Source organism: Leptonychotes weddellii, chromosome 3, assembly GCF_054177405.1.
Source record: "Leptonychotes weddellii isolate Sample4059 chromosome 3, ASM5417740v2, whole genome shotgun sequence".
Taxonomy (NCBI): domain Eukaryota; kingdom Metazoa; phylum Chordata; class Mammalia; order Carnivora; family Phocidae; genus Leptonychotes; species Leptonychotes weddellii.
In genome coordinates, this window is record NC_138371.1 from 121,325,694 (window position 1) to 121,344,794 (window position 19,101).

The 19,101-nt window shown below is 32.7% G+C and overlaps 1 pseudogene across 1 annotated transcript in view; it reads left to right on the forward strand.

Moving 5' to 3' along the window:
- Nucleotides 1-5,443: 5,443 nt before the first annotated feature.
- The window catches only part of LOC115942288 (ELAV-like protein 1 pseudogene), a 36,855-nt pseudogene continuing 23,197 nt past the window's right edge, over nucleotides 5,444-19,101 (forward strand). The window contains exons 1-2 of the transcript XR_014143960.1: nucleotides 5,444-6,357; nucleotides 9,904-9,971. The product of XR_014143960.1 is annotated as an ELAV-like protein 1 pseudogene (transcript). The remainder of the gene's footprint in view (nucleotides 6,358-9,903; nucleotides 9,972-19,101) is intronic.

The window sequence follows — 19,101 nt, forward strand, 5'->3', positions numbered from 1 at the left end:
TCATTTAAAAAAATTAGTGGCCTAAAATTTGCTCTTGTCTTTTTTTCCTTTTGTTTAGTGAAGCTTAATAATTCCCACACTGATTTTTTTTTTTTTAACCCTTGTTTGGAAGAAACATTATTGGTCTTATAACTAGAAAACACTTCTTAGAATTGTCATACTAGAGTATTCATTTACATGTAGTTTTATTTCTTCCTGTTATTAATTTTTATTCAACAAACTTAGAAACACTTTGTCCAGGCAACTAATTTTGGCATGTAATTAGGCTCAAACTATGACTTGCTGAAATTTGGTAGCCCCAAATCTCTTTAAGACCAAAGGAAATAGTAATAACCACCGCTTTCTTTCAAATAAGTGAAGAAAATTAGATTAAGCCATTTTTGCTTTAAGTTTTTACAGGTGACAGTATTAGAACTTTAAAGTCGTGATTGTCTTAATATTATAAGAGTAACATCAGTTTTAGAATATCACATTACTAATACATGTTTACATACTTGTTTGCATATACAAATAATTGTAAAGCCTTCATATAAATATTGCTTTCTTATAGGGAAATGATTTTCTTTTGCCTTTTTCCCCCCTTCTTGTCTGCCTCCTTTTAGGTTCTCCTTTGACAAAGACAAGTTTCAAATATTGAAATTGACATTAAATATATATATATGAATTTTATTCTTAACATTTTTTATCAATTATGAGAAGTTTAATATACTTTGGTTTATTCCTGTCTTGTTTCACTAAAAAATCTTTGCACTGGAAAGACTTTGCACTGGATTCTAAGTATAAATAATAAACTGTATTTTGTAATAGATTTGACATCGAATTATACTATTTCGGGGTTGTTTTTTTTTTTTTTTTTAAAGATTTTATTTATTTATTTGAGAGAGAGACTGAGATAAAGAGAGCATGAGAGGGGGGAGGGTCAGAGGGAGAAGCAGACTCCCTGCTGAGCAGGGAGCCCAATGCAGGACTCGATCCCAGGACTCCAGGATCATGACCTGAGCCGAAGGCAGTCGCTTAACCAACTGAGCCACCCAGGCGCCCCATATTTTCGGGGTTTTTTAACATCTTTATTTCTTATACATTTGGTTTAATATTTGTCTTATATCCGAACCTCTTTTGTTCTTTATTATCTAGTATTTGTTGTTTTCCTGCTATTTAAAAACTTAACATTTGGCATGGAGTACATACTGGTTTCTACTGTTACCCTTCTGTGATTTTTAAAGTTACAATACCTTAATTTTCAGAGTGCTCAAATACAGAAAACTTTGTGTCTTTTGAGGAAGACTATGTAGAAATGATTTTAATTTTTCAAAGTGTCATGGTATTTGGATTGGTGTTTGTGAGTTACATATGTGTGGTTTTTGTCATTAAACAATCAAATATTTGGCAGCAGAGGATTAAAGGTTTTGGTTTTCATTTCTTTTCCTAAGCTATTCTTAAATAAAAGTGGAAAACTGAGCATTATGGTTAACATATAGTATGTTATAAGCCTTTGGTAATTTAACTTTATAATTTTAGATAGTTGCCACTAAATCATTAAGATTCAGGTGAAACAAATGAAGAAGCCACTTGTATACACTTGATTACACCACGTCTGCTTGGAAATAGTAAAAAACCATTGGCCCAATAGTCATCCACTTGTTACTTATAAATATTTTGTTTAAAAAGTTAATTGCAAATTTTGTTCTGTTAGAACTGTAATGTCTTAAAATATTTGGAAATACCAGTATAATTTGTTCACTCGGGCAAGGCAAAAGACAAAACTTAAGAATAATGGTAATTTCTGTCATCAGAATGTTTGATGATTTGGGGAGAAAGGTAGTTAAAAATCTATCTCTGTCCTTTGAATAGTCTTTTTAACTGTGGATTTTATGAGTTTTAGAAGCACAAACTATATTTCTGATATATTCCTTATGGAGTTCCCTTTAACAGTCCTCCAACACTTACCTACACACACACACACACACACACACCACAATTTTGAAAATGAATGCCCTAAAGAGAAATGAAAGCAGAAACATATTAATCTGATTTGTTTGAAGAGGCTTCAGATGATAAAGCATATCACAGGTGTTTCTAATCAAGTTATTTCTACTTAAAAACATTATTTTCAAGTTAGGTTTTCTTTGAACACAGGCAAGATTGGGGTCATTTTGAAGATTTTACCTCAGTGTTCAGGGATCAGCTGTGGAACTACAGGAGGCGGAAATCTGTTGAGTGTCTTCATGCTATAATACATGACATTTTTATTGCAGGTTTTGACCTTTAGGAGAGAGCCAATTCTGGAGAACAACCTAACTTCTTTGATTGAACACTCACATAATGCATTGGAACATGATAGGAGATTAAGGTATACTAATGAATTTTAAAAGCAAACTATTTTATATCTTTGCAATATAATTGAACTAGACAGTAAAACTAGAACTTTTAAGTGAGCTAAAATCAATAAAGATTTATTATTAATAGAAATCTGTGAAGTGGCCAAGGTGGACTTCTCTTGCTTATTAAAACTGCAAATTTTTAGATATAATTGATATTCTCATCATGTTTTATTAGGTCCAGTTCCAACTGAATTTATTCTAAAAATAAGTACATATAGTGATTTTTCTTAAGGTTATTACACTGTTATATATATAGAAGAATTAAATAGTGGACTTTTCATCTTAAAATGGAAGATTTAAAATAGAATTTGGTGCTTGGCTCTTTGAGAGGTATAGTGATAGGTAGAGCCTATAAGATAAGATTAATGAGACTATTTTAAGAGAATTTAGAGTATTCCAAATACCATCCTAACCAAAAGTGGCATTTTGGTTGAAACTGAAAAACCCACTTTCTAAAGCAGAAACTAGTATCTTACTCATAGGTACTCTGAGTAAAATATTTAAATTATTCATATCAAAAATTGCAAACTCTAAAAATGTAGAATGCCAAAACTTCCAGTAACTTATTTTTACCTCCAAAATACTTTATCATAAGAGCCACTTTTCTAGTATATTTATTTTCTTTGATTTTTATAGTTTTAGTTGAAAGTTTCAGATACTCACCTAATAAAAATTTTGATTGCTAAATAGCGATCTGGTATAATGTAAATGAATTTATTGAACAATATTACTAAGTATTGATTAATTTTTCCATGGTAAAAATATTAGTCACATGATAAAGTATTAACCATAATGTTTTTTTTAAAAAAACTATTTGCTAAAGTGAGGTCTACTAAAATAAAGCATACTACAATTTTTTCTTTAAATTTTTTTTCACCTAAAAATATTTACTTTATATACTTAAGATACGGGAGATAAAGATTTGTTTTCTTAAGAAAAATGTAATTTAGTCTTAAGAGTGAAGTGTAATTGTGGTCATAGAACTGCTTGTATCTTTAAACAACGTTCAGTTTTTTTTCAAACAAATTCTCTAATGTGTGTTTGAACATTGAGATATGTATCAAAATATTAAAAAACTAATATTTGATATTTATTATTAGATACTAGATAATCCAAGAATGTGAATCCATTAACAGTTAATGTTAAATAAAATATTAAAATTTAAAAGAAATTCAGTTTAATGTAAGGGTGAAGTTTCAAGTATTGGTGTCATACTGTAAAGTGTCACTATACTGTTTGAGATAAATATAAGTTATAGAACGTCTTCATAACTTAGATTTGAGAATGTTGTGAAAAAGCAACTTAGTTTGAATAGGATGAAAATGAATACAACTTTCCCCCTCTAATTTAACCATTGATTTTCAGATTAGACAACGTTAAGATGAAAAGTGAAAAATATGGTTTCTGAGTGTCTGGGAAAAAAAAAAAAACTAGATTCAATTTATCACTTTCAATCCAGATATCTTTTACACACCAGCCTACTGTTAAATGGAGGAAGAGAGATAGCTTTTGAGTTCATATTTTAAATAAAGACATAAATCCACAGAGTTGTTTCTAATTTAGAGTGTTTATGATTTTTGATCTTTGAAGTTGTCAAAACTTACTGCTTGAACACAAGTATTTAGCATCATAAAATCATGCCTCTATAGCTGTACACTGGCTTATAAACTTCCAGATTTTTAGCTTCCTAAATAATTTAACATCTAAGAGACCTGATGCAGATATTAATAGATTTCTTGTATTTGGTCAGCTTTTACAGGGTAAGAAACTTTAACCTAATTAGTAGTATGTGTTATTTTAGAAGACAGGTTAATAAAGGCTTTTACTGCTATGTGTGACTGGCTAGCCTTTAACTACCCCTCAAAGGACATTTTCTACTTAAATTTGCAAACCTGATTATATCTAACTAAGCCTTGATAAGTAGTTTATTATGTCAAGATTTGGAGGAAAGGATTTACTGTGTTATTTTTTTTTTTCAGTGATAGACTTCTTATTTGTGCAATATTTATATTTTTGGTTAAATGGATTTTCTGGGTTAAATAACATTCATTTTCAGGAAAAATTCTTAATTGTTCCTAAAATACAGTTATACTGTCAGTATTCCTGTTTTGTTGAAATAGATTTTCTTAGGGGGAAAGAATATTTTGGATAAACTAGAATAGAAGTAATTTAACATGCCTACATGTGAAGGGACTTGAAATTATTCATTATTTGTCATTGATGTATAATTCTAGTTTATAAGGACAACATATTTTAAGCAATTTCTTAGCTGTAACAGCTTCTTTTATTGAAATTTTGTAATGTTGCTGAGGATTCATTAAAGAATAGACAATTAACTTTCTTAAATTTTTTTTAAATGTTCGAAGCAATTTTGTGTGTATTTTGTGTTGTTTCTTGACCAACAAATAAAATACATACTTAATCTGTTTTTTTCTTTTCAGAATTTTATTTTCTAAGCATCTTCAAAAGGCATTAATTAATGAGATGATTTAAATTTTTCAGTAAATATTTTGAAGTAGAAATTCAGTCCTTAGCACCACAAACCACACTTGATATTTCATTAACATATATGATTTGACTTAGTTTTACTTTCTTGTTTCATGATTAGAGTCACTTGGAAGAGAAACTTGTAGCATATTTCAAATATAGTTCCTAAGACTGATTAATCCACTGGTTAATAGTTTATTAATTTATTACTGTTTTGTTAATGTCTTAATTTTTAAAAATCCTTTTTTGATATTTGCTGTCAGTGTTTTTTCATTCTGTGGCTTTCATAATCAAAGTAGTAATTTTGTTATCCTGTGATCCTCAGAATTATTTCTTTTATTAGCATTATTTGTTTTTGGACTGCTGCTAAGGAGAACAATTGTTTTTGCAGTTTTGATAAAAATAAAAGATTGGTTTTTTCCCCTTTTTTCCCAAAATATTTTGATCTGAATTTTTGATATTACTGTATTTTATACTTTTATTTTAATAAATCCTAAATCTAGCCTTCTTGACTAGATCTTATTTAGACTTATAAGCCAATTCTAGCATTTTAAAAAATAATTTATAGATGTCCTAATTTTTCTGACTTTTTAAATATTTTTCAGAATCAAAAATTGCTTAAGGTATTAAAAGATAAGGATTGCATTTAAAATTGAAGTTATAAGTCCATAAATAGCATTCCATTTAAATTTAATTTGGCAGAATAAATATTTCTATGTTACTCATCATTGATCTTACGTACTTACTAAGTTTTTAGCTTTGTAGTACACATTTAAAGTAGATAAATTACATGTGGGAATTTTTTAATAGTTGGAGTTTTTGTTAAAAAATTTTTATGGGCTAAATCTTATTTCTTTGTTAATAGGGTCTGATGTCAAACATATGGTGATGATTAGATACGTGGAACTTGGGAGCCTGGAACATTTTATAAGCAAAATATAATTTCATTTCTTGGTTAAAGTTTAGGTACTTATTTTCCAGTAGAATGGATAGGAAAGATAATACGAATTTATGAATTCATGCCAAACCTGGTGAAAACTCTTCTGAGAAGAGTTTTAATTTAAATCTAAATTAGGAGCTGAAGATCATTACATGTGTCATTAATTTTTTTCCTTAGATACCTTATAGATTGCCTTTCTGATCAAAACGCTAATTTTGTCTTTTCTTCTCTTCCCATCCTACTTTAACGAAAAAATTTCTCCTTAGAAAATTTTATCATATAGTGATGAAAGCCGACCTGCTAGGTAGGTTGGACTAGAACCATTTTGTCTTCTGTGTCAGTTGCATATGCTTTTCTTAGCTTGCTGCTCTAGCAGCAGTAGCAACAACAATGAATAAACAAGTATCTCCACAGCCCTTGTTCTTGTCCCTTACAGCTGGGTGCAGGGGCTGGGAGATTGCTACTGCTTGTCAGCTGTTGTACAGAATAGCATCAATATGCAATAATGGTGGCCAAAGGAGCCTGCACCCACCAGCTTTTACAGACCAGGTAGGAAGGGCCCAACTGTCATTATAACCCATATATAGTATAATGAATACATTCTTTGACTAAAAGGTACTTTCTTCCCAAAGCTGCATAAAGAAAACAGTAGTTGCTTATAGTTCTTAGACTTTGTATTATTTTCTATTATTTACTCTGTGATTTTAGTTCATTTAATTTTTAATCAGTTAATTCCATCTGTTTGAATGGAAAACCATCTTGCTTCTGGAAGTATGTATGGTATGTTTCATGTTTTTTACTTTTAAGCTGATAGATTGAAAAAAATTATTAGTTACTGAGAACACAAGTTAGGTGTTAGAGTAAGAAAAGAAAAGTTGACTATGGCCACACAGGAGTGTTTCTTTCACTTTGGAGCCATATTCTGAGCCTGTATTATCTTTGTTTTATAGCCCAGTCTAAACAAGACCAAATTCTTGTTGATTTCACTATAACTAAAAAAGAATACCCCATGCTGCTTAGTGTTGTACTTAAAGACAAAGCAGGCTGCAGCTGGAAACTCATTAAGTCTTTACTTTTTCTGATTATTAAAATAATGTTGTATATCTGAACTTTATATCTGGAAGTTCAGATTATTCTAAATCTTTCGGAAATAGGGCTTTGTAATATCAAATGATACAAAAGGGTTGTGTTTTTTTTATTTTTACAACTTGAATCTGCACACATTTGCATAACCTAAATATCTGTGCATTTTTCTCATCTTATGTATCTAAATAAAATTACAATAGGTTGTAGTTACAGGGAAGTGAATATTAGATTGCTGTTCTCATAGTTCTGATTTCATTTGTAGCATTCTAGTCAGGAAACTACAAATGACATTTTATTTTAGTTTATAAGTCTAATGTCCCATTTTAAAGTCTTGACATTTGCAGTAGCATTCTTTTAAAAAGGTAATCATTGTTTTTCCTTGGTCACCTTCATTAAAATCACAACTAATCATTCCCACTCTTAATGTTTTCCATTACCAATAACAGCAAACTCAGAATATGAATTTCCTCCTAATACTATCAAAACAGGCTTTGTTGTATGTGTTTAATTATCTGAAATAATAAATGAGCCTAAAACCTGGTCTAATGTGAAGTCAAACATATTCAACCATAAATTGAAATTACTTTTTTTTTTGCTAATACTGGGATGTTTGATGTAATTTATGTTGTCATTTAACAGATAACATTTTAATTAGCTGCCTGCTCTTAATTAAAAAGTGAGTTGCAAAATCCTTTATATTTAAAACACCTTGTTTTTACTATGAATTACTACATTAAGTGTCTATGGACCACCTGTATCAGAATAACTTAGAATAAAGCATTTTACCAGACCTGCTGAATCAGATTCTCTGGAGCCCCGGGACTCAGGAATTTGTATTTTTTACAAGCTCCAAGTGAGTTTTTTTAGAAGCACCACATGTGAGGAGCACTGCCCAGAATGAAATGGGGGAGGATTCTTCCCAGTAATAAACCATTTATATTTTCTGCTCCCCCCATCCCTGCCCTCTTTGGTCATTGTGGATCTAAGCTCAGTAACTAATTCTGAATCTTATCATTTCTACCACAGTAGTTCTAGATTAAGTCTTGGTATTTCCTCAATCATATGAGGAAAATCTGTATCATGAGAGGTTTATTTTTGTGCAAGTACCTTGGGGCAAATTTTAGTCTCTTTTGTTTAGAACATTTAGTATACCTATGTTAGACCTACACTTGATAAAAACAGAAGGATTTGATCACTTAAGAATTTTGAAAATATTCCTTTAGATAGTAGCTATTTTTCTTAAATGTACTTTCAAATATTGGAGAAAATGAACTTTTCATATGCTCCTTGTGGGAGCATCTGACATTATCTGAGTAAAATTGAATATACATAGGCTTGAACCCAACAATTCCATTCCTAGATGTTCTAAAAAAGCTGAGACATGTATAGCAAAGTCTTGTTTACTTTTATTTTTAATAGGAAAAAATCAAAAGCACTGTAAACATTAAGCAACAGGAGAATGCCAAATTGTGGCATAGTCATATGATAAACTGTTTATTATACTGCTATTAAAATGAGAGCTCTGTGTATGATCATGAATGAATGTCTTCAGCAAACAAAAACAAGTGCAAAAGGTTATATATTGTATAATAACATTTATATAAAGTGTGTATATGATATAACATTTAAATAAAGCTTGAAAACAATGATAAATGTTTTAAATTTACAATAGTAGTGGTGTAAAAGCATGCATAGGAAATAAATACCAAATTCAAGGTTGTGATTTTATGTTAAGAGAGAGGAGAATGGGATCAGGGTATGGTACAAAAAGGATTCAACTATATGTATTGTCTTTTTTCTTAAAAAAAGACACATAAAATAAGCATGGCAGAATATTAGAATTCAGTCAGAGGGCCAGGGGTAGGATATGGGGATTCATTTTGGTATTGTCTTGATTTTTTTCCATGGATTTGAAATATTTTTTCAAATATATCAAAAAATGTGCTGTCTTTATTTTGGTGAAGATATTCTACAATAAGATGTGTACTTAGAATGCTCCATTAAAAGCATCGATGAGTTTATTCTACTTACTCTATTCTGTATTAAGTGCTTAAGCATTAGTTGGTGTAAGAACTACAACTTACAGCCATGGCCCACAGAAAGTAAACATTCTAACCAGTTTAAGTTAGGATATTTTTAAATTTTTTCATTTTTAAAGATAAGCTGTAATGTTTCCTTTCTTTGCATACTAGCTTTTTTTTTTAATATTTATTTATTTGACAGAGAGAGAGACAACAAGAGAGGGAACACAAGCAGGTGGAGTGGGAGAGGGAGAAGCAGGCTTCCTGCTGAGCAGACAGCCCGATGAGGGGCTCGATCCCAGGAGCCTGGGATCATGACCTGAGCCAAAGGCAGACACTTAAAGACTGAGCCACCCAGGTGCCCCTGCATACTGGCTTTTAATACTTCCTACTCTTGTAAATAAAGGACAACCTTGGAAACAATTTTTCTTATCACTACCATTCCATTTTTCACGCAATTTCATAATAGTATTTTCTTTTGTTATGGGTATAGATCATAACATTATTTTCAGACATTTCTTTAAGCATTTGAAACTCCAACTTAAGCTCTGTATTTATACTGTTATTACAGTAGAATTCTTGGACAATATATGGATTTTTAGACTTTGCAGTTGTATACATGTGTGTATTTATGTGCGTGAGAGAGACTAGTCAATCTTGAGGTATGATCTTGAATTTATCTTAAAATATCTGCAATTATGTGATGTCCTCTAGAAACTCAGTGTGTTCCAAGTTAGACACTGAAGTATGAGTTTTAGTTGCACTTACATATTTGACTTTTAAATTTTGAGAAGGTAATAGTAATAGAAAAGTGAATTTAAAAAACTAATGATAACACTCCAGACTAAAATATACAAATGCTGCTGGGTGTTTATAATCTGTGATTGTGCTATATCAGAAAACCGTGATTATCAACCCCAGTTGAAATTTTTCTAATTTAAATAATGTGATCAAATTTTTAAAGTCTTCACTCTTATTTTTTTCCTAGGTTTAATAATGATAAAATGAAGACCATAATAAAACAGTCCCCCTACTTAGCCCAGCAATTCTTACCTTGTAAGTATTAACTCTCAGTTAATATTTAGTATTAACCTCGGTCATTGCTATAAAAAGTGTTTGGTTACAGGTTTTGCTTTATTTCTGAAATTTTTCCTACTATCCTAGATTGACAACATTTTTTTTAGAGCGAGCGGGGGGTTGGGGGGGCAGAGGGAGAGAGAGAATCTTAAGCAGGCTCCCATGCTCAGTCTGATGCAAGACTTGATCTCATGACCTGAGCCGAAATCAAGAGTCGGACGCTTAATCAACTGAGCCAACCAGGCACCCCTAGATTGACAACTTTCTGACCTCCCCTTACCTCCTACACATTGAAGTTTGATATTAATTTAATCCAATTTAGAGCGAGAATAATGCCATTGCTTTGGGTAAGTTTCGATTTTGAGAAGTATTTTACAGCCAGGCCCTATCATCTCTAAATCTGAGAATCACAATTTTAAACACTTTTCCTTCAAATGAATTTATACATAACTAATTATCTTTTTTATTATCATCATTAATCAGACTTACAGTTATTTTATGGTTTTATAAATTGGAAGTATTTTCTTCACTTGAAAAATAGTTTTTTTATTTATTTTTGCATTTCACTAGATTGCACTGCAGACTTTTTTGTGAGATACTTAAAATTTAACTTTTAAACTTCAGAAGGTAGGAAAAACCAGGAAGGCAATCACTTTTCCTTCCTTTGATATATGCACATGCACACCTTTCTGAGAATAAGAAACATTTTTACCCTGATTGATATAACTTTTGAGAAACTTTTTATTTTATTTATTAGAGAGTGAGAGAGAGCGTGCATGAGGAGAGGGAGAAGCAGACTCCCTGCTGAGCAGGGAGCCCGATGTGGGACTCGATCCCAGGACCCTGAGGTCACGACCTGAGCAGAAGGCCAGACGCTTAACCACCAACTGACCTATCCAGGTGCCCCGAGAAACTTAAAAATTCTAAGGGAAAAACTCTTACAGGTTAGCTGAAATTAATGTCATACCCGTAGAAAAACTCTCAAATCAAGGTCATCATAACTATGCAAGATAACTATTTTCCGGATATCAGTTACCAAAAAGATTCGTTTCTATCTATTCCTTGAGCTAATTCTATATCTCTAAATAAAAGAAACTCAAGTGCATCTGTTTTCTGTCCTTGATGTTGAAGGATGGCCCATTTAAGTGAAAACTAGTGCATCAGATTCTCCTCTTACCTCATCTAATACCATTGCATTAGTGACTTGGTAAATAATGTATATGTGTTGAGAAGTGACCTTATGATCATAGAAGATCAGCCACTGAACTCAGTAAATAGTTTTTAGGGTAGAAAAAAATTAAATATTGAAAACTTTTATTAATGAGCCAGTTTGAAGAGTAGTAGTCAAAAACCACAGGTCACTTCTTTAATTTTTTCCTTTTTATATTTTTGTCTCTGGAAAACTAGAATGGAAACATTTACAAATCCCCAAAGAATCCCATATAGCCCTGGCATAAGTTCCTTAATTGGTCCCTTGGAAGCCAGCTCAGTTTTACTTCAGCTTAACTCTTAGAAAAAGAAATCTTTTTGATTGGTATTGCACTCCTACTGTGGACCGGGGAGCAGTCAACTTTTCAAAAAGAAATAGGTATCATTTCACTCCTAACAGATTTATAAGCATAGATAACATCACATTCCTAATCTTATTTCATCTCCTTTATAAACTTCTAAGCAAACAGCCTTTCTTGGATAATGTCCAGCATCTTTTAAAGATAGGTTCATTTGCTATATTTTATAATTGGAATGCTTTCTGTTGTCTGTTCTAGGAAGTATGTCTGGAGTTCTCTTTAATCTGAGTTATTAAAATGGTGATTTTCCAATTAAACAGTACCCAGAAAAATAGGTACATAATGATAGTGATTATAATTATGATTATGATTATGTGTGTATATCCCCTCTTCTGTCATTCTCTTATGTTTGTTTAATGCCATTCTTTCTTTAAGAAAGGGATATTTTTTAAGCTGTTCCCCACTTGTGGAATTGGGTATTCCAGAAGTTGTAGAATATTGGTGTTTCATATATTTGATGCTGTCAGAATTAAATAATTGCAGTGTTTTCGGTTCGTTTTTATATATTGGGTTCATTTTTATATATTTTATATATTTGTTACTTAACATTAAACATTCAGAAATCATCATATTTCCTTTTTTTCCCACTTTTTCTTCTTTGAGCGGTGTTTTTGGTTTTTTTATGTTGCAGTTTTAGGTACTTAAATTATGTATTTCTGTTATATAAACTTAAAATAACTAGATATATCATTTGGTGCTAAATGAAAGAACACCTTTAGATGCACTGTTAACAGTTAAGATCATTGCTTCTTTTTAATCTACAACAACAAAAATTTTAAGACACTGACTTTCTAAATAAGAAACAGAAGATAAAGCAGAAAATTCATTCAGGACTGTCATTTTTAGTCCTATAAAAAAAGGTCATGGAAATAAGTTACCTTGTAATTCAGGAGACTTATTATTTGCCTCCTATCAAGAACTAGTCTAATAAATAGAAATGACAAAAAATTATTTCTTACATTGGACTATCCAGATAAGTTTTTAGAAATGTAATCTTACTATATTAGAAAATAGTGTCGGTTCTTGAATTATAAATAATGTAGGAGCACCTGGGTGGCTCAGTCAGTTAAGCATCTGCCTTCAGCTCAGGTCAGGATCCCAGGATCATGTTCCCAGAGCCCTGGGATCAAGGGCTCCAGAGTGCCCCCTCCCCCATGTTCTCTCTCTCAAGTAAGTAAAATCTTTCAAAAAAAAAAAATAATGTAAATATGGGACTGTCTAAAAGTACTACAAAAAAAATCAGAATGTTGTAATGAGTAGGGCAGTAAGTAATAATGGCAGATGATATAAAATGTGTTGTTTTCAATGAAAATGTAATGCTTTTGGTATGAGTCACTAATATAGCTGAATATTCTATTTTTAACATATTTGTGATTGAAAATTACTCTTATGTAAAATGCTGTCTACCTGTGGCACTCATGAGGAAATTTTAATTATCTTGAATAATTTTATAATGTGAATGTTTCCGGGAGAAAGATTTGTGCCAAAGGAGATAAAAAGAACAAATTGCTCTTTTGGCACTTGGATTAGTAGTAAGCAATGTTTACAATCAAAAAAATTTTAAGGGTGCTAGGTACTGTCAGCATTTGGTGGTAAAGAAGGTTTGCAAATTTACGAAACGACCAATTGATATTAATTTAGTTAAAGATATCAAATCTAAGCTCTTAAAGGGGTATATTCTATGGTTTATGAACATAGAGAAAATTTACAATGTGCCACAGCCATTTTTCAGTCATTGTTCAAATAACTACTCTTTCCGAGAGTTAGTGTTTAATCAAATGCCAGTTGTTCCTATCCTTAAAGTCTTAATGTTTGACATATATGTGTTTAACAGAATAATTTAAATTATTAAACCTGATCTTCTGTCTGTGCAAGGCTGTGTTTCTGCTCTCAACAAAATTGCAGGCATAAAATTTGAATTTTAGTGCCAAAATTATAGAAAGGAGTTGGAGTCATTATTTTCCTACCCTGAACAACTTCTCAGTTCAAGATGGATGATTCAAAGAATAATAATAGGGAATTTCTTATTTATGAAGTTACTTTTGATGTTTTCTTAGGAAAATGAAAACAAGGCAAAATTTAATAGCACAGGCCTTAATTAAAATAGGAAATAAACATACAAATACAATAAATTCTGCTGTAATATGGATTTCAGGTTCTAAGCTTAAATACAATAGGTAATATCCCTAGACTATTCAATGTAGTCTTGTCCTTTGCCACTATCTTATTGTCTGAAATTGAGTTTTCAAAGTGATTTCCATATAAAACAGGAATAAATTGAATGCAGAATTGAAATAGATATATGTCAAGTTGTCAGCAGTCACACCTGACTTTTTTGTCTAGACTATCAGTTTCATGCTTTCTGTTATATCCAATAGATAAATTTCTTAAAATTTTTTTGTTTCATTTTCTTTAAATTGTCTCAAGTTATTTCTTTATGTCCCTTGTATTTAATGCCCTCTTGTCAGAACTTAAATGCAGATTGTCCTCCAAATCCTTAATAAGACAGCTTAGTAAAATACACTGAGATTTTCTAAAAGTCAGTTCTTTTAAATATTATTTATTTATTTGAGAGAGAGAGCACACAGAGGGGCAGAGGGGAAGGGAAAGCATCTTAAGCAGACTCCCCACTGAGCGCAGAGGCCCATGCGGGGCTCGATCTCACAACCCTGAGATCATGACCTGAACCAAAACCAAGAGTCGGCTGTTTACCTGACTGAGCCACCTAGAAGCCCCTAAAAGTCAATTTTTTAATTGATCTATACTGATTTTATTTTAACCCTCAGAGTTTCAGAATTAGAACTGTAATAGATAAGCTTTTTCTTTAATGGTATAAATTATGTCAGTTATAATAATTGATAAAAAATAAAATTCTTATAAGAGAGATGTCAGTTCAGTATATAATTTCATCCTTTGGCCTTAGATAGGTCTTCTAAAAATAGTTTTTCTGTCTTTTCTCTAGGCTGAACATACCTAAGTCCTTCACTGGTTCTCATAGTATGAATTCTCGATCAGTAGTATCCTGGATATTCCATTTTTGGATCCACTACATTTTTTCAGTATTCCTTTAAAAATACTCTGTACAGAACTGAGTGTACTCTGTGTGGTTTGAGGTACACAATACAGTCTTTCTCTTATGAATGAGATCTGTTAATGCAGCCTGCTTGATTCCACTAACTTTCTCTTTGTCATCAGCACTGTTGGTTCATGTTGAATCACAGTCTGCTGAAACCCTGTTTGCCCAAAGTATGTTTCAAAACCTATAAAGTTAGATTCAGCAGTCATCTATTAAACACCTATTCACTACTAGATGTGCTCATAAAAGTTTAAATTTGTACAGTCTTAACAGGGCTATGAACTGGGCATTAATAACCCATTTTACAAAAAGGAAACTCGAGGCTCCATGTACTGAAATAACTTACCCAAGATAAGGATTCATAAAGCAAAGAGCCAGGATTCCATCTTCGGTCTTCCAGATTCAGATTCACTGTTCTGTATCGTTGCTGCCTCAGTAAATTATTTCTGCTGTTTATTATATTGATAAAATTGGAATTGCAGAAATTGACTAGTAAATTCTTTTGCCCTCAGGATGATGATTTTAGAGCTTAGGAGACATACCTAGAATTTTTTAATGTTTTTGTTAAATGCAGTAATGCCTTATGTAAACTAGATGAACTGAAATTACAGCAGCATTAAGAAAGTAAATATGCCTAAACAAAAATGTTAATGGAATCAGAATTAGAGTAACAAATCATTTATGAGGAAATGAGGGGAGAAACCATTAATTTATATAAAATTTGTATCTTTTTTATTGTATTTTAAATTTTTATTAAATCTGTTACCTAATATGAAAACTAAGGTATTTAAAGATTTCCATTTACTCAGATTCATCTTCAAGTTGACTTCTTAAGCAAAACATTTATTGTCTCACCTTTCAAAATGACTATTTTTTTCTTAGAAGATCATAAAAATAAAAAGTTGATATATATCAAAAGCTAGTAAAGATAATTAAGAGCCCACAGGCCAGAATATAAACCACCACACTTGGAACTAAGACTTTGATAAAAATAAAGGCAAGAACTGAATGGTACTGTTCTCTAATTTTTTTTTAATAGCTCTCTTTGTTTGGTTCTGCATCTAGCCAGTAGGGCTCATTCCATATCTAGTTAAGGAATGTGGCTTTTCTTTTAGCCAGCAAACTTGAAAGCACAGTTTAAAGAATGGAGGCACTATAATGTTTGTAGTGGACTAAGATATAAGAGTAGAGAAATGGTGTGAGCCATACCAGGAAGCATTGGTACATAGGTAGTCCGGTTGAATGGATGATAGATATGAAATAATTAAGCCAGTTATTTGCTGAGCACAGTACTCAATACTGAGAATAATTTTCTCTATTCAAAAGTTCTTATAAATGTGCAATTCAGTATCAGCCAGAAAGGCTGAAGTAAGAATGCACTGGAGAGGGTACACTTAAGTTGTCCTCTAAAGTAGGGATAAATGGGAAGGGTAAGATTAGTGAGTATTTCAGCCTCCAGCAGTAGCTTCAGTGAAGATTCAGAGACCAGGTGGGAATATATAACTTAGGAGAAGAAAGAACTGGAAAACAATTTATTAAAAGCATGATAAGTAATTTTATTCCACTTACTATTTACCTGGTGGCCCCACAGCACATGCCTGATCAGTTTTTGTCCACTCATAATACTTCCTGTGCTTCTCTAACTTATAGGGATTTTTTTTTTTTTAATATATAGCTATTCATACTTACAATAATCCCCTACCGTAATAACATTTAGTTTCTCTTAAAATTCCTGATTATTTCAGAAAGATCCACATACTGTATTGGGTTGTCATGTCTCTTAAAAGAGACTTTTTAACTAGAGTGGTAGAGGGTTCTAATTGGAAAGAAGTAGGAAATACTGGATAGGTCCTAATTATACAGACCTTAATATTTTGTGGGGGGGGGGGTGTCTGTCTGTATTAACCGACTGAGCCACCCAGGCTCCCCAAAATTATTATGTTTAATAAAATTATCATGCAGTTTAGTTAAACCCCGTAATTTAGGCCTATTCTTAAAGATATTACAGCATGGCTAATTTTAAATTTTCTCCGGGTATAGTATCAATGTTTCATACCATGAGTGTAGTATTCCATTGGCCTTAGCCAGTATAGTCATTTCGGTGACCCAGGGGCTATAGCCAGCTCCTTAAGAGGTTTATGGTGCAGAGTTTGAAGCATACTTGAAGAAAGTAATTATTACAGATAGTTTTGATGCCAGATTAAAAGTGAAATTAAGTATTTGAAAAACCCAAAGCAGTGTACAGATACACAGTGGGTATGTCTAAACAAAAGAGCAAAAATATTTTCATGGCATGTATTAACATCTGAATATCTCAATCATGTGACAGCGGAAGCCCTCTATAGATTCCAAGAAATTTTTAATTTAAAATAACCCCTTCTTGGGGCACCTGGGTGGCTCAGTCAGTTAAGTGTCTGCCTTCGGCTCAGGTCATGATCCCAGGGTTCTGGGATCAAGTCCGGCATCTGGCTCCCTCTCAGTGGGGAGTCTGCTTCTTCCTCTCCCTCTGCTCCTCCCCCCTGCTCATTCCCTCCCTCTCTCTCTGAAATAAATAAAATCTTAAAAAAATAAAATAAAATAACTCCTTTTTGAAAGCATAATATAAAACCTACTTTAGCAGCCCCAGAGTAGAAGGTCATTATAAATGGAAAGGAAAAATCAAAACTTACCAGACTGGGAGATTATTGTTGTTTTGTTGTTGTTAAACACAGGTAAAGAGGGATGCCTGGGTGGCTCAGTAGGTCTCAGGTCATGATCCCAGGGTCCTGGGATCGAGTGCCGCATCAGGCTCCTTGCTCAGCAGAGAGCCTGCTTCTCCCTCTTTCTGCCAGTCCCCCTGCTTGTGCTCACTTGCGCACGCTCTTTCTCTGACAAATAAATAAATCTTAAAAAAAAAAAAAAACACAGGTAAAGAGATTTATCTGGCTGCAATTGCTCCACTGGAATTACTCAGCTTATTAATACATTTAAGTCAAGAATTTCCATATTTTTCTGGAGTGTGGAAAGATACTTTTGCTACTAGCTTAAATTTATCAGGCTTTCAAATAGAAAGCAGTTCTTTTTTAGTATCTCAGTTAAAAACAGAAATAAAAATAGGAAAAAATCTTCCTCTGAGGGTGTTTATTAAAACATCAGTGATAAAATTGCAGTAATCTTTAAGAAATGAAATTAAGATGAGAGAAATTATAGTATTTTTGCTGGTAAGAATGATCCAGTAGAAAAGCTAAAGATGCAGGGGAGAGTGCTAGAGGAATATCCTTAAGTAAGCAAAAGAGGATAAAATCTAGTATATAAGAGGTTTATGTCTTATGAACAGTGATTGTTTATCCATTATATAGAGAAGGAGGAATTATATGGGCACAGATATATGTAGGTAAATAGATGTAGAAATTCTCTTTTAATAGCTTCTGTTACCTGAGTGCAAATGAGGATGAAAGGAGAGATAATGGGGGGCACCTGGGTGGCTCAGTTGGTTGAGCGTCTGCCTTCGGCTCGGGTCGTGGTCCCAGGGTCCTGGGATCGAGCCCCGTGTTGGGCTCCCTGTTCAGTGGGGAGCCTGCTTCTCCCTCTCCCTCTGCCCCCCAGTCATGCTTGTGTACTCTCTCTCTCTCCGAAATGAATAATCTTTTTAAAAAAAAAAAAAGAGAAGAAAGGAGAGAGAATGGAAATTTGAAGGGAGAGAAGAGACACCTGTCTGATGGTTTTCTAGAAGAATGAGAAAATGAATAGACCAAGGTTGCCAAACAGCTTCTGAACCAGTTTTAGGTATAAAAGATTTATAAGGTAAAATTATTTCTGGCCACAGATGACATGATCTTATATGTAGAAAATACTTAGTTCAGGGCGCCTGGGTGGCTCAGTCGTTAAGCATCTGCCTTCGGCTCAGGTCATGATCCCAGGGTACTGGGATCGAGCCCCACATTGGGCTCCCTGCTCAGCGGGGAGCCTGTTTCTCCCTCTCCCACTCCCCCTGCTGTGTTCCCTCTCTTGCTGTGTCTCTGTCCAATAAATAAAATCTTTAAAAAAAAAGAAAAATACTTGTTCACACACACAAAGTTATAACTAATAAGCAAATTCAGTGAGGTTGCAGGATACAAAATCAACACTCAAAAATCAGTGGCATTTCTTTGCACTAAAAGTGAATAATCCGGGGGCACCTGGGTGGCTCAGTTAGTTAAGCAACTGCCTTCAGCTCAGGTCATGATCCTGGAGTCCCTGGATTGAGTCCCGCATCCCGCTACCTGCTCAGCAGGGAGTTTGCTGCTCCCTCTGACCCTCCCCCTCTCATGTTCTCTCTCTCTCATTCTTTCTCAAATAAATAAATAAAATCTTTTAAAGAAAATAAATAAAAATAAAAGTGAACAATCCGAAAAGTAAATTAAGAAAACAATTACATTTACAATAACATCAAAAAGATTAAAATGCTTAGGAATAAAATTAACCAAGATGGTGAAAGGCTTCTACA